Source organism: Petaurus breviceps, unplaced genomic scaffold, assembly GCF_028583685.1.
Source record: "Petaurus breviceps papuanus isolate PSGF00001 unplaced genomic scaffold, PetGlider_PUasm1.0 178, whole genome shotgun sequence".
Lineage (NCBI taxonomy): Eukaryota > Metazoa > Chordata > Mammalia > Diprotodontia > Petauridae > Petaurus > Petaurus breviceps.
In genome coordinates, this window is record NW_027185777.1 from 3,729,216 (window position 1) to 3,752,984 (window position 23,769).

Sequence of the window (23,769 nt, forward strand, 5' to 3'; positions counted from 1 at the left end):
AGGAAGACTTGAGTTCAAATCTGGCTTCAGACACATTAACTTCATGACCCTGGGCATATCACTTAATGGACAAGGCACTTAATCTCTTAGTCTCAGTTACCTCCTTTGTAAAATGGGTATAATAATAGCACTAACCTCACAGAGCTGTTGTGAAGACCAAATAAGATAACAAATGTAATGTGCATAGCAAATCTAAAAGTATATATAAATATTAGTTATTATTATTATATTTGTTTCAAAGAAATTGCTGTCTAATCATGCCTCCTCATCTTTTTTTTGTTCAGTTCTTTTAAGTTCTGTCTGACGGTTTGTGACCCATTGGGCTTTTCTTTTGGCATAAATACTGAAGTGGTTTGCCATTTCCTTCTCTAGCTCATTTTTCAGATGAGGAAACTGAGGCAAATAGGGTGAAGTGAATTACCCAGGGTCACAGAGCTAGTAAGTGTAGGAGGCCAGATCTGAACTCAGATCTTCCTGACTCCAGGCCTGGCACTCTATCCACTGTGCCACTTAACTGCCCATCTTATACTCGTGAAAATAATTTTTTAACATCATGTATAAGACTAAGACTTTAAAATTTTCACTATTAGACTTCATTATAGTCTATTTGGCCCAATGTTCTCACCTGCCAAATATTTTCCTGGATCCCGATTCTATCATCTAGTATGTTCAAAGTCCTTCCTAGCTTTGTGTCACTTCCATTTTTTTTTTTTTTGCTTTTTTGGAGTGGGGAAGGCAGGGCAATTGGGGTTAAGTGACTTGCCAAAGATCACATGGCTAATTTTTTGTTGAGTGTCTGAGGCCAGATTTGAAATCAGGTCCTCCTGACTCCAGGGCCAGTGCTCTATTCACTATGCCACCTAACCACCCCTGTCACTTCCAGTTTTGATGAAAACACCATATATACATTTATCTAAGTTGCTGTTAAAAATGTTAAATAGCACACGGCCAAGTATATATCCCTGAGACTCTCTGCTGGAGATCTCCTTCCAAGCTGACATCAAACCATTAACAATTACTCTGTGAATCTGACCATTCAACGGGTACTGAATCCATCTAAATTTGCCATCATCTACTCCACCTCTCTCCATCTTTTCTATAAGAATAAAATGAAAGGTTACCAAATGCTTTGCTAAAATTTTGGTAAGCCCTATCTATGGCATTTCCCTGATCTATAACTTTTATACGTTGACAAAAATGGGAAATAAAGTCAGGTTGATGTTGTTCTTGAGGAAGCATTGTTGGCTCTTTGTGGTCATGACTTCCATTTCCAGATGTTCACTAATCATCTCTTTAATGATTCATTCTCAAAATTTGACAGCAATTTAAGTCACAACTCCTGGTGTGTAGTTTATAGATTTAATTATCTTTTTAAAAAAATTGATACACCTCCTCTTCTCCAATTGAATAGAAACTCTTCCATCCTCCATGATCTTCTTTTTTTTTTTTTAAAAGCAATCGGGGTTAAGTAACTTGCTCAAGGTTACACCGCCAGTTATTTCTGGGTGTGGTGCTGAGTATCTGAGCCCGGGATTCGATCCAGGTCATCCCAACACTGGAGCTGGTGCTCTTACTTGCTGAGCCACCTGGCCGCCCCTAAGCAATTGGGGCAATTGGGGTTAAGTAACTTGCTCAAGGTTACACGGCCAGGTTTCTGGGTGGGTGCTAAGTGTCTGAGCCCGGGATTCAATCTCCAGGTCTTCTCAACACTGGAGCCGGTGCTCTTACTCGCTGTGCTACCTGGCTGCCCCCCTCCATGATCTTTCAAAGGTTATTTACAGTGGCTTGACAATAAAATATACAAGTTCTTTCAATACCCTAGAATATAGTTCATCCAGACTAGGTGACAGTGTGGTCTTGTTATCTTCTAAATTATTTGACTTACCAACTTCCTATTAACCATATTTGTCTTTCCTTTTCCAGTCCAATGATCATTCTCCTTGGCAGAGAAAACATGAGCAAATAAATATGGAGGAGTTCTGCCTTTTTATGTCACCAGTTATCATTGTTTTCATCCTTCCTGAGCAGTAATTTCCCTTCTTTGCTCTTTCTCTTTTCCCCAGTATAGCTGAAAATACCTCTTTTTGCTTTCTTTAGCTCCCTTCTTCAATCTCATCTAATTTGGAACTTTGGCACTCTTGCCAATATTCTTTCATTATTGGTTTCTTCATGTTTTTTAAAAATGCGTATTTTGAAAATCTAAGTTAGTTGATGAATGCTGGTGCATTCACGCGAGTGTCTTGAGATAACTTGCCCTTTTCTTTCTTATTGGAATTGCTCCTTTTTGTAGCTCCAGAATATTGTTCTTGAAAGCTTTCCACTCCTTCTAAAGGGGAAAAAAGGTAGATGAAGAATGTCTGCTGTCTAGAAAATGACCAGCTGCAAAGAAATTTCATAGGTCAGAGGTCACCTATTTTGAAATAACATTTAGCAGTCATTGTGATGTCTTTGGTTTAGTTTTAATAAAGTGTTATTTTCCTAAAAAAAAACCATGTCAGTGTAAAATAAGGCAAAAGTCTCATTTTCTCTCTTAACTTGGAAAAAGAACTGGGAGATTCAGACCATTAAGTTATAATCAAAGCATAGCTCTAGTTTGGGTCCACATGGTGACATCAAATTCTAATCATAGACAAAGTGCCTAGAAGAAACCAAACTGCCTGTGGGCATAACTGTGTATATACTTATGGGACCTTGGGTATCCAGAATAGGATACCATAACCAAATATAAATCACTATGTACTTTTCATTACTTGATAATAATTAGAATTTAGGGTGAGCAAAGCACTCTACAAGTATCACCTCTATTTATTATCTTCATGAAAACCCTAGGAAGTAGGTGATATAAGTGCCTCATTTTACAAATGAGGAAACTGAGGCAGGTAGTGGTTAAGGACATGTCCAGGTTGATGCAGTGGGTCTAAGGCAGGAATTGAAGTCAGATTTTCCCAACTAATGGTCTAGTGCTTTATCTACTGTGTCATTCAGAGACTTCTGTATTATTTGAATCATTGGTGTTTTTCCCAAAGTAATCTTTAAGTAATTCTAAGAATAGGAATAAAGGAACCATTGGATAGAATGTCTACACAGAGGCATTCTGGAACTCCATGGTAATCACTCCTGTACAGATAAATTCTAATTATTATGCTAAAACCAAGAGGGTATCTGTGTATGTGCATAATATTACATATGATAAACACATATACATATATTAGTATTTATTATTTTCTATGTCATAGCTACTACTGCTACAATTATGTCTCTATACTACTTCTTGCTTCATCAACACTTGCTTTTATATCAATACCATTTTCTGGCCTCTATTTTCAATATGCTTCCATGAAATGAATGGACAAATTGAAAAGCATTAAATACATGTTAAATGTGTAAAAAATACTGTGCTAAGCATTGGGAATGCACATAGAAAGTAAGACAGTGCCTGCTCTCAAGGACCTCACTTTTTAATGGATTACAAACCCATATAGACAGTTTCAGCTGCAAGTTAGATGGAAAGACCCAATAGCCCTTAGGATTCAACAGCAAAGCAGATGATAATATGTATTCTTTAATGTCATTTCAAGTGATAAAACAATATCAGCATTTCATGTTAAACAATTTGATAGTTGGGACTTGGATGACAAAGAACTATTTCTGGGTCTTCAGGAGCATTGGCTACAGCACTCACAGGAAGTATCTCCAAGGGACCTGTCCAGTGACCTTGAAGAATTCACTGTCATTCATTTGTTCAGTCATTTCCCCATGGACCACAGCACATCAGGCTACCCTCCACTATCCTTCTTTCCTCAACTGTGTCCTAAAGTTTGTCCAAGCACTTCCATCTATCTGATCCTCTGCCATTCCATTCTCCTTTTGCTTTCAATCCTTCCCAACATTGAGATCTTTTCCAATGAGTACAGTCTTCTCATTATGTGTCCAAAGTATTTAAGTTTCAGCTTCTGTATTTGACCTTCCAGTGAATATTCTGAATTAATTTTTTAAATTATTGACTGATTTGATCTCCTTGATGGCCAAGGGACTCTCTCAAAAGTCTTCAGCCCTGCAATTCAAAATGTCAATTCTGTGGCTCTCAGCTTTTCTTATATTCCAACTCTCACAGCCATACATTACTACTGAAAAAAACCATAGTTTTAACTATACTGACCTTTGTTGGCAAGGTGATGTCTCTGCTTTTTAATATGCTCTCCAGGTTTGCCATATCTTACTTTCCAAGGAGCAAACATCTTTTAATTTCATGGCTGCAGTCACTGTCTGCAGTGATCTTTGAGCCCGAGAATATAAAATCTGACACTCTTTCCATTTCTTCTCCCTCTGTTTGCCAGGAAGTGATGGGATCAGTTGCCATGATCTTAGGTTTTTAATGTCAAGCTTCAAGCCAGCTTTTACACTCTCCTTTTTTACCCTCATCAAGAGGCTTCTTAATTATTCACCTTCTGCCATCAGTGTGGTATGGTCTGCATATCTAAGATTGTTGACATTTCTCCTGGCAGGCTTAATTCTGACTTTTGATTTGTCTAGCCTAGCATTTCTCATGATGTACTCTGCATATAAGTTAAATAAATAAATAAAGTGACAATATAGATCCTTTTCATTCGCCTTTCTTATTCTTAAATCACTTAGTTGTTCCATGTTCTATTCTAAGTATTGTTTCTTGACTTGTATTCAGGTTCCTGAGGGGATGAGTAAGATGATCTTGTACTCCTGTCTCTTTGAGGACTTAGGTCCAAAATAAAAAAAAATGAGCAGAAATCAGCAAAATGGTGGTATAATTTTTATTTTAGGGAGAAACTCATTGGCTTATTGGGATTGGCCATTAAAGACCTGTCTCATATCACAGGACTTCTAGACCAAGCAAATAAAACAGGTCCAGTAACTGGAAGACCAAGAGAATTTGTGTTTATGCTCTTCAAACGCATTGCCAATGTTTTAAGAACCTGGACATAAAAGAACTCAAGTTGGGTGGCTATTTGATAGACCTCCAAAGGGACAAAAACTTTAAAAGGGAAAGAGCTTCCTTCTTTCATGGGTAGAAACAAATCGAAAAACACCTTAGAATATTTGGAGGACTTGAGGATTTTAAACTTCCTGTGGACCCCAAAATGCAGCTAGGTGGTGCAGTGGATAGAGCATAAGACCTAGAATCAGGAAGACCTGAATTCAAATCTAGTGTCAGACACTTACTAGCTATGTGACCCTGTGTAAGTCACTTCACCCTGTTTGCCTCAGTTTCCTCTTCAGTAAGTTGATCTGGAGAAGGAAATGCCAAACTATTCCAGTGTCTTTGCTAAGAAAACCCCAAATGGGACCATGGACAGCAAGAACAACAAGAATGAGCCCAACAACAACATCATCATGATGGATCCCAAAGCAAAGGAAAGAACATTCTGTTTGAGTATATATACTAATGAAGAACCAATCAATAAATGATTGGAAAGGAGATACAATAAATCAATTTTAGAAATTTGAAACCAAAGTTTTAGACACCAAACAGATATTCAGAAAGCAACAGAAAGGAAGAATTGCTTTAACTGGTAGACAAAATGGTTCTAGGAGTCAAGATCAAGGTCAAGACCCAAACTGGAAACCAGAACTTAAAAACTATTTTGATAAAGAACATGACAGTTACAATCATCTTTTTGATTGTTACCCAAACCATAATGACTGTGGAAGACAGGATTTTGCTAGGCTTAGCTAAGTGTGTGGCATGAGGAAAAACGTACTAGACTTGGAATTAGAGGACCTACTTTCTGATCTCAGCTCTGTGACCTGTATGACCTTGAGCAAGTCAATATCTAGTGCCTCAGTTAGGGGTTTGACTTAATGGACTCTAACACTAATGCTAATCCTATGATCTAAGGAACCTGGATATGGCCAGGGATTTGTGTTCTACATTACATGGCAAGGCATCCTTAATGGAGATAATCAGATTTTATTTCACACTATGAATCTGAATCTGGAATTTTCTGGGCTTTTCCTAGACTGCTTTGAGAAAGAGAGTGCTTGGAGTCAGTAGGAGAACCAGTGGTATCAGGATATGAATGGTCAAGAGTGATGGTTTCAAGCTAGGATTAGACTTCTGGGAAACTTCACAGAGCAAAACTAGGACCAGAATTTTATAGTTTCAAAGGGACCAACTTCAGAATTTCCTTACAAGTAAGAGAAGTTCAAAAATAGAGCCAGCTACCTTGCAAAGTTATGTGCTTTTCTTCATTATAAGGCAGTAGCTGTATGGATGCCTTTTGGGGATATATTGGATGGGAGATTAGAATAATGACTTCTAATGGCATTTTCAAAACTAAAATCTTATTATTCTAAAAAAAAGCTTGGCTTCATTTATGTATAGTATTGAAGCATTTTGGGAAGGAATTAACTGATTTTTTTTCTAGAGTGGGTGTTCATTTCTTCATGTGGGGATAAGGCAACTTTGGTTTCAAATGTATAGCTCACATAATGAAGAGGTTTCCAGTGCAAAGCCTTGGTCACACTTACTTTAACTTTGAATAGAATGCCTTTTTTTTTTAAAAAAAAAAAACTGTGTTTAACTCAGTATAGTAACAATCTAAGGGGGAAAATTGACCTAAGAAATTATTAAAACTTTCAAATGATATTTTTTAGTGTTTACTTGTTAAAAATATTCTTGGGTGGGTCCTTTGAATCCATTAAGTCATTCCTACTGAGTCTCAGATTTATGATATAATTTAAAGGCTTTCTTTCTATTCAAATTCAGAACTTCTTTTGTTTGCTCCTTGCAGGGAAGGAGCTGAATTTTTTTCCATGTTAACCAATGGACAAGGCAAGGTTAAAAAAATAAAAGAATGTTTCTTCCTTTAACTAAAACAGTAAAACTTGCCTTAGGCTTTAAGGCCTTAGCTATTTCTGGGTGAGAGAATCAAATTAAAATCTATTAATATCTCTTCTCTCTTGGTGGAGTATCTGCCCTTCTGTTTCAGGGGCTGATGGGTTGCAACCTCAGAGAAAGAAACTCTTGGCATTGGCTCCTGTGCCCAACTCTGAAAATTCCAGCTGTGGAAACTCTAAGTTTATTCTACAGTCTCTATCCCACTTTGTGTTCACTCCCCTTCTTTTTCCCCACTATTCAGCCTTTCTATTGTGACCCTTCTTTCATGTGTGCCGGATTGAAAAAGTTTTCTAGGCCAGTCTCTTTTACTTGTCATAATTCTTCTTTGGCCCTCTTGGGGAAGGTCAACTGTCTTTACTCCTATTTTTTCAATGTATATCTCACTGAAGCTGAGGGGCCTATCAGAAATGAGTCTGCCTTCTCATGCTCTGTAGTTATTCATTCCCTCCATTCCTTCTTTCACTTTCTGAAATGGAAGGCAATCTGGACACTAAGAAGCTATTTGCTGAAAACATTTTCTATTGAAGGGCTAGGGGAAAAAAGTGTTTGCTTTCCTTCCCACGTTGTCAAATTTTCTTTTGATTTATTAAGAATACATGCTTTCATACAAGCAGAGCATTCTGTGGGTTCTTGTGAATGGATTGTTCTTTTGCCCCAGCTTCTGATTAGTTTGGCTGCAGTGTTTTTATCTAAATGATTCAGTAATTTGTGGATTTCCTTGCTCTCCATATCCACATGACTTTGAAAATGGAATGGAAATTTGTTTAGATTTTAAAATGAAATTATAATAAATGAGGAAAGAAAGCAGTGATGTTTAACAAAGGACAGCAAGCATCTAGGGCTCTCTACCCAATATATAACTGACTTTAGTCTCCTTCCAGGGGTGTGTTTCTTACCCTCTAATTATAGAAGTGGAAATGGGAAACACGGTCAACATCATTAGAAAATGTGGTGCCTAATGGGCTTTTAGACTGTACCCTATTAAGGCCTAAAGAACAGAGGTGGTCAAGATGTACTTTTTTTCTTAATGTGCCTATTTTGACATCTCCCTCCTTCCCACATTTCCTTTTTGTTCATATAGATCTTTGCCATTTGCCCTTGTCCCTTGATTCCCTGTCTAGAGATGGGTGATGTGAGACAAGTAACTTCTTAAGTTTATGTGATCTTTTAAGAAATTTGTGGCAGATTTTTAACAGAAATGACTGCTTTAAATCTCTCTGGTTAAGTCTCCATTCAACCCATTCTAACTTAAAAAAAAAGATAAATGATCATTTATAGGCGAACTAATAAATTCAAGTTTCTAAAGTTGTTGAACTGGGATTCAGGCCATGGGTGGTGATTTTTCCACCAAGATACAGTCATTCTGAAGTTTTATAGGACCGACTGTTTATTCAATCCATCAGTCAACATTTATTAAGCACTTACTATGTGCCAGGCACTCTGATGGGCTATTCATTAGAATACTATAGGAGCTAAGGGACTAGGGAAAGTACATTTATAATCGATGGCTTTGGGGCAAGCATGGAGAAATCACGCCTCTCTCTTCTGAAGGACTGAGCCCATTGGCTGGATCCCCTTTGGAGGATTTACGCGAATGGTTTGCCATGATCCCAGAGCTCACTGGGATGAGAGAGACTCCGTCTTTTATTTGAGATGCAAACATATGATAGTATGAAGAGCGTGACAGAAGAGGAGATGGGGTGGAGGGGGAGACAATGGAAACTGAGCTGGGAGCAGTCCCTGAGCCGTCCTGCCCAGGGTGTGGCAGGCATGTGCCCTGTTCGCTGCTACGGAAGATGGTGTTCCACTATGGAAGGGCACTGTGGAAAGTTTTACCTGGGAGCAGGAGAACAGCAACATGCTTTCCAAGTGTAAAGAAATGCCGAGGAGGGAGATGCTTCTGAACTTTGGCTTTTGGACATTGGGGATATCTGAGTTGGCAGTCTTGTGTAAGCATGAGTTTGTTCCCCATGCCCGACTAAGGTCTTAGTGCAATCCATACTTTTCCAGGCTCTGAGTACATAGCATTTTCTTCAGAAGTGCAGGGTTTCTATTCTGCAAAAATATTTAGTCAATCAGACCACGAGCATTTCTGAGATGTTTCTTATGTTCCAGGCACTGTGATAAGCCCTGGGGGTAGAGAGAAGGTGTGTGTATATGTATAATAAATATAATGTATATGATATAACTAAATATTATAATATAATAAATATATAACTAAATATAATATAAATATCTTACATAATATATACATGGTCATATAAATATATAAAGTATTATGCATAATATTTTATATTTCTCAATATCACAATTTTAGATTTCTCAATATCACAACAACCCAATCCCTACCTTCAAAGAGTGATGGGTTCTTCCTGATGTGGCTTTATAGAGTGCCAAGTGTACAAGAAGTCATTGATTGCCTAGTTTCTCCTTCTTTGGTAGCATGGGAGTTATGGACATTGTATAGTTGTGTTCACATATGTGTACAGGCAAGTGTGATGCTGGGCTCCTCCTGTATCTGGGGGTAGAGTTAAGATGAAACTGATTTGGGCCATGGGTGCTGGAAGTATTGCTACTGATGAATTTCTTTGATGCTATCATGCTCACTATGTTAAGTAAATCGTTCTTGGTCTTTATTAGTGATATGAAATCTAAATGATTCATTAAATGACTGAATCTAAGAGGAAGGATGATTTTTTTTTGCAGGGGGATGAGGATAAACGAGTCAATGAGGATAACTTGAATCTTGGCTATGAGTGAAATTCTTTGGAAATAAGAGGGAAATTAGCCCCCTTCCCCAAGACTATGTATTTGCTGATTCAGATGCTTACTATGTGAAAATAAGTAAACTACTTAACATCTTTGAGCCTCAGTTTCCTTATTTGTAAAATGGAAATAATAGCACCAGTCCTACATAGCTGTGATAGGATAATGCTTTTAGAGCATTTCATTATCTTTAAATTGGGATGTAATAAGCTATTATCATTCCTGTCAACTTGGAAGTTATGCTTCTCATTGTAAATTTATAAATAGTCACTCTGGTTTATAAATCAGTGCATTTTGAGTTTTGTTAGTTTGAAGTACTTCATCAGAACCTAATCAATAATCCCTAGGTAAACTGATAAACTCAAGTTTTCTGGAATTACCAAACTGAGGACATGGGCAGTGCTGTCTTCACCAAGAAATAGCCATTCTTAACGGAGCTGATTATTCTTATTCATTAGAATACTATTGGACCTGAGAGAGTAGAGAAAGTATATTTATGGCAGATGATGCTGGAGGGAGCAAGGACAAATGACTATAATAGGGCCATTAGAAGTAAATCATTGATGGATATAGACAGAGAGGTTGGCTAGAGAAGTGAGTGATCTAATAACTTGCAGTTAGTTTGAAGATGGATCCAGATTCCAGTTTTGTTGGGTCAATGGTATTCTATCTTTAGAGAAACAAATGAATGCTGTGGAGGTAAAATCGGTCCATTGGGCCAGTTAGAACAGCTGGATTGAGAGGGAGGGTTAAATTGTTTTAGTTTTTTTTTTTTAATAAATATACTAATGTTTGTTCTAATCCCTTCCCTCAAAATACTCCCCCAACCCTAGTGCAATGTCTGGACATAGTAGGTGTTTTATATATGTTTGTTGCTTTGATTTGAGCTTAAATGAGCTAGGAATTGAGTTCCTGGAATGTCTAGGAGAGTTATGAAAAAAGGTCATTTGATATAGTAGAGAATATGCTGGACTGGCAGTCAAGGGACCTGAATTCTTACTCTTGCCTTGTCCTTATGAGCTTGGGTGCATTGCTTCACTTGGGAAGGTGATGTGGTGTAATGTTTTGGGGGCAAAAGGACTTGGATTTGAATTCTGGCTCTACAATTTACTACTTGGGCAAAATATGTCACCTGTCTAGGCTACTGTCTCTCTCTCTCTCTCTCTCTCTCTCTCTCTCTCTCTCTCTCTCTCTCTCTTTCTCTTTCTTCTTCTTCTTTTTTCTTTTTTTCTTTTTTTGAGGGGGGAAGGCAGGGCCATCAGGGTTAAGTGATTTGCCTAAGGTTACATGGATAGTATGTGTTAAGTGTCTGAGGTCACATTTGAACTCAGGTCCTCCTGATTCCAAGGCTGGTGCTCTATTCACTGCGCCAACTAGCCACCCCTGTTTCTTTTTCTTTTTCTCTTTTTCTTCCTTCCTTTATCTCTCCTTCCCTTTTTTTCCCTTTCTCTCCCTGTTTCTTCTTTCTTCTTGGAAAAGTACTCAAATGGAAGGCATTAGAGGGCTCTCTTTTTTTCCCTTTCCTTTTTTTCTTCCCTTCTTACTTTACTCCCTGAAATACTTTCAAGACAAGTTCTAGTACTATTCTACATGTCTGTCTATCTGCTCTTTCATGAAACTTGACGCTTTTTTGAATTGTCTTTTCTGCCTGACCTTGGCATATGTGACTTTGTCGTTGTTCAGTTGTTTCAGTCATGCCCTACTCTCTGAGATACCGTTTGGGGTTTTCTTGGCAAAGATACTGGAGTGGTTTGCCATTTTCTTCTTTAGCTAACTTTACACAGAGGAAACTGAGGCAAAGAGGATTAAGTGACTTGCCCAAGGTCACACAATTGGTATGTATCTGGGATCAGATTTGAACTCAGGTTCTCCTGATTCCAGGCCTTGACACTCTCTCTCTTCACTGTGCTGCCTAGCTGCCCTCATATGTGACTTAGAAATTGTTAAAGCTAACTTCTTCATTCAGAATAATTATCTGATCAAGCTCATTTACATTTTAATGAGCAGTGATTTCGCACTTGTCTGCGAGATAAAATATCCCTAATATGATTAGGATGTATTTTATTTCTGTATACTTAATAAATCCATACTATTACTTTCAAAGAAAGAATTCTGATGGTGTTCCTAGACAACTTATCGCCAGTCAAAAGATTCCAAATTTGTGAGAGTTCCAGATGAGCAAAAGCAGTTAAGCTAATAGTGTGTATGCTTGTATTAGCTGTATGCACAGAATTTGTAGATAGAATTTGAAGGACAAGTTTTGAAAATGAGTCTCCAGATAAATGTACATCAGTGATATTTCTAAAGCCTCCTGACTTCTACATATATTTACCTCTAATGAATGCACAGGGACTGATAGAGATTTGGAATGGAATTTTCTTAGGATGTTTATACTGTTATTCTGCAAAATGAGTCCAATCTACTTGTCATGTTGATTGTTGACTAAGGGTTTTTGTGCCCCTCCCCCCAACCTTAAGCTCCTGTCAGTTTAAATTATTGCTTTTGAGCAAGGTTTTCTGGGTGACTGTTGGATTGACATTGGATTGGAACTTATGAATTAAAACCACTAGCAGAGTATAGGGGAGTGAGTTGGCCTTAGAAAGACCTGGTTCCAGTCTCACTTCGGATACATGCTTACTATTTGACCCTGGGCAAATCACTTAACTTGTGAAGGTCCCAGACAACTCCCTAAGACTATCAGCTTCAGAGCACTTGCTTAGTAGAGGTAATTAAGTTATTGGGGGTTTCTGACATCACTGAAATAACATGTCCAGATGCCCCATTTCCTCATTCTGACCCCAAAATTAAGAATGACTTCCAAATGTAGTCCATCTTCATTACAGTCCATTTTCATCTCTTCTCTTTCCTCAGCAATTCACTCATTAATCCAACAAGTATTTACCAAATCCTTGTTATGTGCTAAGCACCATACAAGGCCCCAGGGTTACAGAGACAAAAAAGAAACAAGTCTTTGACCTCCAGTAGCTTAGATTCTATTCGGAGAAACAGCATATAAACAAATCAGTAAATATAATTTTATATAAATGTTGCCTGGTTCTGTTGACTTCACTCTGCATCAATTGATAGAAATCATTCCATGATCCTTTGTATTTCCCACATTCATAATTTCTGACAGCACAGGAATATTCTCTTACATTCATCCACCACGATTTGTTTAGTCATCCCCAGCTTATGGTCTTCTACTTTGTTTCTGATTCTTTTCTATTATGAAAAGTGCTGTTAGAAATATTCTGCTGTATATGGGGACTTTTTTCTTGTCAATGGCTTTTTTGGGATATAAGACTAGTAATAGACTGTCTGGTTCAAAGGGTATAGACAGATTAATTGCTTTAGTTGGATAATTACAAATTCCTTTTCAAAATGAAACCAATTCACAGCTCCAACAACAATCTGTTAGGGTACCTGTTCTTCTATTCCTCCAACACGGAGTATTGCCATTTTGGGTCATTTTTGCCAATTTGATGGATGAGAGGTGAAAGCTCAGTGTAGTTTTGATTTACATTTCTCTTAGTATTAGAGATTTGGAGCATTCCTTCATATGGTTGTGAATACTTTGAAATCTTTCTTTGGAGAACTGTTTGTTCATATCCTTTGACCACTTATCTATGGGGATATATATATATATATATATATACATATATATACACACACAATATAACTATTGTTAGTTATATAATTTTTAATTATTTATATATTGAGTACCAAACTGTTATCAGAGAAATTTGATACAGGGATTTTTCCCTCTTTTGACCTCTTCCCTTATTCTAGGTATATTAATGTTGTTTGTGCAAAAGATTTTCAGTTTCAAGTAATCAAATTTATCTATTTTATTTTTTATAATTGTCTCTATTTCTTGTTTGGTTAAGAATATATCTATCCATGTTTTGGGGAGGTGTATGATCTGTTTTTTTTAAACCTTTATAGCGTTATCTTTCATATTAAGATCACATATTGTAGCAGCAAGCACCCCAGTGTTCCCAGGGTGGCTGCTAGCACAGGTTCTTGGATCTACTTTGATAAAGGAAAGCAACTCAAAATGGGTTAACAAGCTTACTTTAATCAGTCAAACATATATCGTTTACCTCATTCACAGGAAAAAGGTCAGCACCCTGAACTTCAAAGTATACAGGCAGAATTATCAAGACAGAAACAGATCAAGTAGACAGATTTCCAAACTGTCCAACCATTACATCCATACCCAGTCAACATCTGGGTTTCAACATCTGGGTTTTTCAAAGCCGGGGGGGGGGGGCCCTGGACAACGGCTTCCCAGAATCTATATCAAATCACAGAACACTTCTCAAAGTGAGCCCCCAAAACAAAGCTACACATCAGGGCTTATATAGCCTTCTCCTGGCTCAGAGAATGTAACAACCTTATTGACCCACTGGCCAATCAAGAAGTATCTACTGAAAAACAAGCCTCCCACCCCAGGCTCCAGGTGCACTTTAGCCTAGGGGCAGGGAAGATCTTTAAATTTGCATTTCCATTACATATATCCATTTAGAATTGATTATAGAATATGATGTAAGGTGTTGGTCTAAACTTAATTTTTGCCAGACTGCTTTTTATTTTCCTAGCAGTTTTTATCAATTAAGGAATTTTTTCCTAAGTAATTTATGTTTTCTACTTTATCATCAAATGTAGGGTTATTGAGTTCTATTGTTTCTGATACTCTGCTGTCCAAGTCTGTTCCATCATTATATCTCTTTATTCTTTAATCAATACTAGATAGTTTTAATAACTGTTTATAATATGGCTTGAGGTCTGGAAGTGCTATCCCCCTTTTATTCTTTTCATCATTTCCCTTGGTATTCTAGATCTTTTCTTTTCTAGATGAATTTTAAAATTCTTTTATTAAGTTCTATAATTGTAATTTTTTTTTTGCCTTTTGGAGGGCAATTGGAGTTAAGTAGCTTGCCCAAGGTTACACAGCTAGTATTTTTGTGTGGGTATTAAGTGTCTCAGGCCAGAACCGAACTCTGGTCCTCCCGACTCCAGGGCCGGTGCTTTACTCACTCTGCCACCTAGCCGCCCCTATCATTGTAATTTGAATTAATTTTGGTAGTATTGTCATTATCATTATATTGACACAGCCTGGCCATGAGCACTGAATATTCCTCCAGCTCTTTATTTTTTAATGAACACTTTGTAATTGAATACATACATACATACATACATGTACATGTGTTTAGCTATCTTTTTTGAACTTTGAGAAGTTTAACTCCAGATATTTTATATGTTTTGTAGTTATTTGGAAAGGGATTTCCCTTTCTATTCATACTTCTTGTTTTTTATTATTATATAGAAATGCTGTTGGTTTTTGAGGATTTCTTTTGTAGCCTGCTACTTTGCAAAGCATTTGTCTCAGAATTTTTGTTGATTCCAAGTAAGTCACTATATCATCAGCAGACAGGGAAAGTTTTATCTCTTCTTTGCCTTTCTTTATGCCTTTAATTTCTTTTTCTTGTGCTATTTCTATTGCTAGTATTTCCAGAAATATATCAAATAATAGTGGGGAGAGTGCTTTTTTCACTCTCATATTTATTGGGAAAAGGTTCTGATTTATCACCATTGTGTATAATGCTTGCTTTTGTTTTTAGATAGATTATTTTAATGATATTAAAAAGTGCTACCATGCCTGTACTTTGTACAATTTTTAGCACAAAAGAGTGTTTCTTCATCTTTTGAGATGAACATGTGGTTCTGTATGTTTTAGTTTTTAATAAGAACTTGTGGATGCTATAAAGCAGGTTAAGGATCAAGACAACTCCTCTTCAGGGATAAAACAGTGGGTAATAGTGTTACCTGACTTTAAAAAATATACATATACACACATATTAGCTATATCTATTATGATAAATATTAGGAATAGAGACTGGAACTGTGATTTCATCTGGGTAGGGAACACCTGAATGAGAAAACTCCCTTTACCAATGCCTGTTGGCACTGCCTCAGAGACTTAGAGCTAGAGCTCAGAGAGATTAAATGAGTTGTCCAGGACTGTGCAGCAAATATGTTTTAAAAGAGGGCTCAAGAATAATAGCTAGCATTTATATAGTGCTTTAAAGCTTATAAAGCCCTTTAGAAATATTATCTTATTTTATCCTCACAACTCTTCTTCCTGAGTTTAAATCTGGCTTCAGACACTTAGTAGCTATGTGACCCTGAGCAAGTCACTTAACCCTGTTTGCCTCAGTTTCCTCACCTATAAAAGGAGCTGTAAAAGAAAATGGCAAACTGTTCACACCAGTATCTTTGCCAAGAAAACCCCAAATGAGGTGAGGAAGAGTCAGACATGACTGAAAATGACTGAACAACAGCAACAAATCCTTACAAGAAACCTGACTGGTAGGTGCTATTAATGTTTCCATTTTACAGATGATGAAGCTGATATAGACAGGAAGAAGTGTCTCGTCCAGGGTCACACAGCTAGTCTGCCTGAAGGGATGTGAGCTCAGGTCTTTCTGACTCTGGGTCTAGTGCTCTATTCATGGTGCCATCTTCTTATTCTCTGTTGTTCCTGGTTCTGACACAGAGTCCTGGTCCATGATAAATGTTAGTACATTTAAAATGTAGATTATGCTATATTCATAATACTAGTATAAATAAAGATGTTTGGGGTCTGTACTGGGGAATACAAGATTGAAATAAATTAATGTGAGTCTCCATAACTATGTGTATTATTGATTACCGTGTGGAAAACATACCTAATCTGAGAAGAGCAGACTAATAATGGAAAGGGATTGATAATAATATGCAGGCTGAGCCCAATTATAATTTTTATGACTAGAACCATCCTATTAATGATATGAGGAGGGTGAGAGTGTTCAAGATACAATGAAAAGAGAAGCAAGAGTCAACAAAAGAAGGTGCCAAGTCTTAAAAAGGGAAGTAAATAGGAAATGTGGGAGAACGGGTCAGTAGGGGTTTGTACAATTGGGATCACTGCACTTTAAGAAGCCTCCTTAAGAGGTCAGAAGAAAATAACAGTGGGATTTCAGATTCTGCATATCCATGTTTGAAGTGCTAGGCAGTGCTAAGCCAAAGAGATTTTTTTGAGAGAAGAATAGAGTAACCTTTGAAAAGAACACAGTGAAGAAGATGGTGGTGGCAGGAAAGGCCAAGAACTCAAAAAAGAAAAGCCTTGGAAGTATCATACAGAGAAATATCAAAGGAGGTCTGTGCTTGTCAAATAGAAACCAAGGTGCTTAAGGGTGGGGACATTAAACAAAATCTTCAAGAGCCTTTGGAAATAGGAGGATTGGAACAAAGCAGCATTGTAATGTGGGATGACTTATAGAACCACTACTGGTTAAAGGCAGTATAGCGTTTCAGGGCAGGAGAGAAAAGATAGACGATTGAGACACGATGACGCTTAGTCTCTGAATACTCCATAGGACTTTTTGTAACCCATTGTCTGCGAACTGAGAATTTGGGAATCAAAAGAAGTGGACAAACTATGGTTACAGTTAAACAAGATGTGGGACTCGCTAAAAGGAGGGAGGTGAGAGGAAGAAATAAAGAACCATCATCTTCAGGATAAATTCTCCGAGGATCGCAGTGTGAAAAAGAAGAGATAAACTGGCTGTATGGTATCTACATGCTATAGGAAATTGAGTGGGGGTGGGTAAAAGGCAAAACGCTGAAAATGAGAGGATGTTGAATCTGGTAAGGAATTTATGTTTATGTTTGTGGAAGTCCAGTTGTATTTGGTGGTGGGAAAAGGATTATAAATATGTATAAAATGTAAATACAACTTATAATTTAAAAAACTGTGAGATTCAAAGGAATCCACAAAGAAGTGCTATAGGGGGGAAACCAGGTAGAAGAGCAAGTAAGAGCACCAGCCCCAGAGTCGGGATGACCTGGGATTGAATCCAGGCTCAGATACTTAGCAGCCACCCAGAAACATCTGGCTGTGTAAGCTTGAGCAAGTTACTTAACCCCAATTGCTTTAAAATAAAAAAAAGTGCTATAGAAATAAATACCTAGACAAATGCCAGTTGTTGCATAAACCTGGTGATGATTAACTTGCCTTGGCTTCTGTTTGTTTTGGGATTAAGACTTTGTAAGAAGAGGGGGAGTAATTCTGATGCCAAGGCAGCTAGGTGGCGCTGCAGTGGATAGAGTGCTAGTCTTGGAGTTGGGAAGACCTGAGCTCAAATTTGACTTCAGACTTAAACTAGCTGTGTGACCCTGAGCTAGTCACTTCACTCTGATTAATTTCCTGTAACATGTAGATACCCATTTGACCAATTTTTCTCTTCTTTTACACATTGCTGTCCTCAGAGAATTTATCCTGAATGTAGTGGTGGTTCTTTTATTCGTTCTCTTACCTTCCTTTTATTGAATCCCACATATTTTTAAATTATGACCACAGATTGTCCCCTTCTTTTGCTTCCCATATTCTCAACTTATAGCCAATGGACTACAGAAATCCTGTGCAGTATTTGGAGACAAAGTTTTGCTGTCTCTCATCTCTCTTTTTTATGTCTGCCTCAGTTTCCTCATCTGTAAAATGAAATAAAATAATAGTCTCTACCTTCCAGAATTGTCATGAGACTCAAATGAGATAATACAGTGCTTAGCACAGTACTTGGTGATATATACATACAAATGTGTATTTTATTACATATGTACATATAGATGTGCATATGTGTTAGCTGTTATTATGATCAACTGTGGCCAAATCATCTCATCAGGTTGCTCCCACTATCAACCCTGCCTGTCTTTTCTTCAATTTCTTCCCATCTACTGCTTTCTTCCTTGTTACCTACAAGTCTGCCCACCTCTCATCCATCCTTAAAAAAAGGCCTTTAGTAGATACGACCCCACCCATTAGATATCATACTACATTTCTCCTCTTCTCAGCTAAGCCTCCTTGTAAAAGCTAACTTAATTTCCTTGCCTTTCATTTTTTTTCAGATCTTCTCCAATTCAGCTTTCAAGTTCATCATTCAACCTGAAACTCTCTCCAAAGTTACAGATGATCTCTTAATTGTCCAATCTAATGGATTTTTCTCAATCCTCAACCTTCTTGAGCTCTCTATGCCTTTTGACACTGTTCATACCACCTCTTGGATAATCTTTTCTCTCTGGGTTTTCACGATACTGCTCTCTTTGGATTCTCTTTCTACCAGTCTGATTGTGTCTTCTCAGTCCCCTTTGTTAGATCTTCATCCATATCATACTTTCTAATGGTGAGGGTCCCCTGAAGTTCTGTACTGGGTCCTCTTCTCTTTTTTTCTTTATACTCTCTCACATGATGATTTCCTCAGATCCTATGGCTTCAATGATCACTTCTATGCAGACTGTTTGAAGATCTATTTGTATAAGGACAGCTGTGTGGTACACTGGATAGTGTTCCAGAACTGGGTCAGGAAGGCTCATCTTCCTGAGTTTAAATCTAGTCTCAGACACTAACTAGTTCTGTGACCCTGGGTGAATCACTCTTGTTTGTCTCAGTTTCCTCATCTGTAAAGTGAGCTGTAGAAGGAAAGGGCAACACACTCCAGGCTCTGCCAAAAAAAAACCCCAAATGGGGTCATGGAGAATTAGACATGACTGAAATGAATGAACAACAACAGTCTCTCTTTCCTTTCAACATTACTAGTTTTCGGTTGGATATTTCAAATTGGATGCCTTTATGTTTCTCAAATTCAATGTGTCCAAAATAAATCTAATTTATTTTCTTTTTCCCCAAACCTTTTTTCTGAATTTTCTTATTACTGTTGAGATGCCACCATCCTTACACATAACTACTGAACCATCTTTTAAAAATTCATCTGATTTGGATAAAAGCTACACTGGCTTACTTGATGTTCTTACATTTGACACTGCATTTCTGTGCCCTCTACACACCTCTGGCTTCCTCTAAGACTCAGTCCAAATGCCTTTTCTTGGATCTTCCTTCCTCCACCCTCCTCCTTCCCTCTAGCAGTTAGAATTTCCCCCTTTAAGATTACCTTCCACAAAATTTCTATGAACCCAATCACATGTTATCCCCACTTTTTGGAATGTAAGTTCCTTGAGGAATTATTTTGCCTTTATTTTTATCCTCAGTGCTTAGTATAATGTTTGGTACATAGTAAGTGCTTAATAAATGCTTATTGAATGATCAGAAGGATGTTTTAGATCTAGATAACATCAGAAAGAACTAGATGAAAAAGATAACCCCCCCTGCCAGACCTGAGATGAAACATGTGAGGCCTATTCTGTGATAGCAAGGGAAGTCATATTACTTTAAGAAAATGTCTTTTGAAATAGTCACTTAGAATACATGGCAACATTTGAGGTTTTTCCACAGATGAGACTTGAATTGGCCTAATCATATTTAAAATAAGACTCTTTTTTATTGCAGCCTGTTACTATAGGTGATGATTTTACTTGATACTTTTCTGAATTTTTGTTTTGGTTTCTAAAAATGAAAATAATATAGAGTCTGAATTGAGTGTATTTGGTATCTAGCAGGTAATTTGGATGGGGCAACTGGAATTCTGCCTCGGGGCACCTACATTTTGAGGGAACAAATATTTAACCCATAATACAGCACCTAGTTAGCAAGACCAATTAGTGAAGATTGGAAGCTATGAGACACTATAGCAAACAATTCTCCTTCCTGCTCAACTGATTTTGTCTTAAATACTTCATGTATTATTTTCACTATATGAACCACAAAGTTGATTAGAGAGTATGTTCCATCTTGGTTGTCCCAGGAGTCACTTTTTTTTTTGTTGCTTTTTGGAGGGCAATTGGGGTCAAGCGACTTGCCCAAGGTTACATGGCTAGTAAGTGTGTCAAGTGTCTGAGGCCTGATTTGAACTCAGGTCCTCCTGACTCCAGGGCCAGTGCTCTATTCACTCTGCCACCTAGCTGCCTGGAGAGTCACATTTTCTAGTGGTGCCTTGGTTGGAGTATCATTGTTATGGAAGCGTAAACTCTAAATGTTGTTGTGTCTTCTTTTTTTGTTTGTTTTAACATGAAAAAATATATAGTACCTGGGGCTTGAATTAAATAAATTTGGGAGGTGATTTTAATCCTCCAGTTTGTGTTGTTTACTTTATTCTAGCCTTCCCTCCCCTCCCCTCCCCTCCCTTCCCCTTCCCCTCCCTGCCCTTCCCTGTCCTTCCTTTCCCTTCCCTCTCCCCCCTCCCCTCTCTCTCTCTTCCCTACCCCTCTGTGGACACTTAGAGAATTTTATTTTAAACTCTTCTTAGCTTGTATGCCCCTTTTAGGAAAACTGGAAAAATATCTGCTCCATAACTAACACCCAGTAGACAAAGACTGAATTCTCTACTTTCAAGCTCACTTTTCACAACATTGTGAATGAAAGATTTTTTTTTTTGCTTTTTGGAGGGCATTTGGGGTTAAATGACTTGCCCAAGGCCACATGGTTAATTTTTGTGTTAAGTGTCTGAGGCTGGATTTGAACTCAGTCCTCCTGATTCCAGGGCTAGTGCTTGTGATAGTAATGGCAATTAAAGATTCCCCTGTATTGGCTTGGTTTTCAAATTGATTGTATTAAAACCCAGAGTTTGTTAATCCCACCTGTGGGATGGGCTTGTTGATGTGAAAAGAAAGTCCTGAAGTGGGAGGAGCTGGTGATGTAGATTTGGAGAGACAAGAGAGAGGCGGAAGCTCTTTTTGGAAGCAGCACCTCGTGGAGAGGGAGAGACTAAGAGATTGCTGGTGGCCGCTTTGAATTGCCCTGGACTTTTGAGACCTGCCCCCTGAGCTGCCAAGGACTGAGGAGACATGGCTGTTTTGCTGGTACTTTGTCTGTCTGTTTTGATGTTATTTTGCCAGATTTGTCCACTGGTGAAAGACTGTCCTGTTGAAGAAGTCCTGGAACCTGGCATTTGGTTAAGAAGGCCTGAGACTGTCCTGCAGACAGAGAGTGAATACTGTCCACTGGTGAGGGACAGTACTGAGAGTGAATACTGTCCACTGGTGAGGGACAGTACTGTTGTTGCAGGGGTCTGGAGACTGTCCGGCAGACAGAATGAATACTGTCCACTGGTGAAGGACAGTGCTGTTGTTGCAGGGGTCTGGGAGCCTTTCTGTTGGTTCAGAAGCCCTGAAGAAGGATTTTCTTGTTGTATGTTTACAGAAATCCTGGGAGAGGGCTTTGCTAATGTGTTCAGGGGTTCTAGGACTGTTCTACAGACAGAGGATAAATTCATGAAGGGACTGGCAATGTATCTTATGGCCTTGCTAAGCCTTGTCTCTCCAGGAACTAAGATTGCTGAGAACTTGCCTCGTGTCAAGATGAAGAAAAGACCTCCATTTGGGTATTAAGTGCTGTGTTTAAACTTGATGTAACTCTGGGGTAGATTCAATTGTGATCCAGGGGTGGGGAACTTTTGACCTTTTTGTGTTCTATGGTTGAGCAAATGAATGTATTTTACTTATGTTTGGAAACTAATCTCCATTTGAGAAGAGGGGCTTTGTGGTGGACTTAATTAAGGTATAGCCTAGGGGTGGAGAAGTATTTGGAACAGAGACTTTGTAATTGATTGAATGATTGGAAAGTCCTGGGGTGGGGTAGGCCTTGGAGATTATTTAATCACACTTAGTAAATGCTGTATTTTGAATGATGTCATGTTTTGATCTTCTCTGTTCTTGGTTTGTCACTAAATAAAATAGAGAGCACCTATGCTGGTATTTTGAACCTTGGGAAGTTGCCTTTCCTTGGCATTACATTACAGTGCTCTATTCACTGTGCCACCTAGCCGCCCCAAGAACGATTTTTGAAAGGGGAAGGAAAATAGAGAAAATTGGAGTTAGTAACCATTGGTTACAAAGAGTTGTATGAATTGCTATGGTCACTTGCAGACTCAGCTTATGACTCCCCTGACAAAGGGCTCCAACAAAGCCTTTGCCTTTTTCTCTGTGTACATTCTCTGTCTGTGTATCTCTTTTGTATCTCTGTCTCTCTATCTTTTGATGTCTCTGTGTCTTACTTAGACTGTCCTGGTCTTTGTCTTCTGTCTCTATTTGCCCCTCATTTTGTCTCTGTTGGTTTGTCTGGCAGCCTATCCATCTCTATTCTCTCCCTGTCTCTCTTGTAGAGTTTCAGACAAGGCAAGGAATAACTTTGTGGTTTCTTTCTCCTCCCCTTGCTCTCCCCCCTCCCTTGTTTCTTCACTGCCAGGCTTCTTTGTTCACTTCTTTTTCTTACTCTATCTCTATCAGTTACATGTAAGTTTCCCCGACAGCTTTCCTCTGTATTTCTTGCAGCATTCCTGCCTTGAGTCTGCTCCCATTCTCCTAAATGACTTGAAAAGTAGAACCCAGCAGGGGCTACCAGCTAGGTTTGGAAGCTGATTTTAGGTGGTTTTTGCTGACTAAAACTTCCATATTAGCTGGGTATTATCTCCAACAGCAATTTTAGATTTGGGGTTAGGAATGATCTGGGTTCAAATCCTGTTTCTGACACTAGTTCTGTGACCCTGAAAGTCACTTAGCCTCTCTCTAAGCTTTAATTTTCCCACTTCTCTAATGGGAGTAATAATCATTCCTAATTCACAGGTTTGTGGTGAAAGGCCAATGTGATAATAACAGCTAACAATAACCACTAGTATTGACTTATATGGTGCTTTTCTGTTTGAAAAGTGTTCTACCTACATTATCACATTTGATCCTCTCAACAATTCTGTGAGATAATTACTATTATTAACCCCTTCCCTTTACAGATAAGGAAATTGAGGTTGAGGAGTGAAGAGGCACTTTGTAAACCTTCAAGCCTGTGTAAATGTCAGCTCATATTACTATCCTGCATATAGGATGACTATCTGAGCAGCACATCTACATAAGGGCTTGGGGACCTGGATGGCACATATGATATAAATAATGGCTGAGGTGTGACTGGAGAAGCCATGCATCAGCTTGTATCAGGAACATCTTATCCATCATCTCAAGTGTTGCTCAATAGACTAGTTGAATGTTATCTTTAAAGTCAGACTCCTTTCTTCCACAATAGAAAAAAAAAACTAGATAATTGCATTAAAAAAAGTCTTCCTGCAGACTTGCTTTAGAAAGAGAGACTAGGAAGTGTGATGGATGGCTGATTGCAGGTCTTTGGAGAAATGTTCAGCATTCCATTT

The 23,769-nt window shown here is 38.2% G+C and overlaps 1 long non-coding RNA gene across 1 annotated transcript; it reads left to right on the forward strand.

The window, feature by feature from the left end:
- The first annotated feature begins 21,131 nt into the window (after positions 1 to 21,131).
- LOC138159752 (uncharacterized) lies at positions 21,132 to 22,334 on the forward strand. The gene is made up of 2 exons (XR_011167962.1): positions 21,132 to 21,505; positions 21,830 to 22,334. It is a non-coding gene; the product is annotated as an uncharacterized lncRNA (long non-coding RNA).
- Positions 22,335 to 23,769: the final 1,435 nt, after the last annotated feature.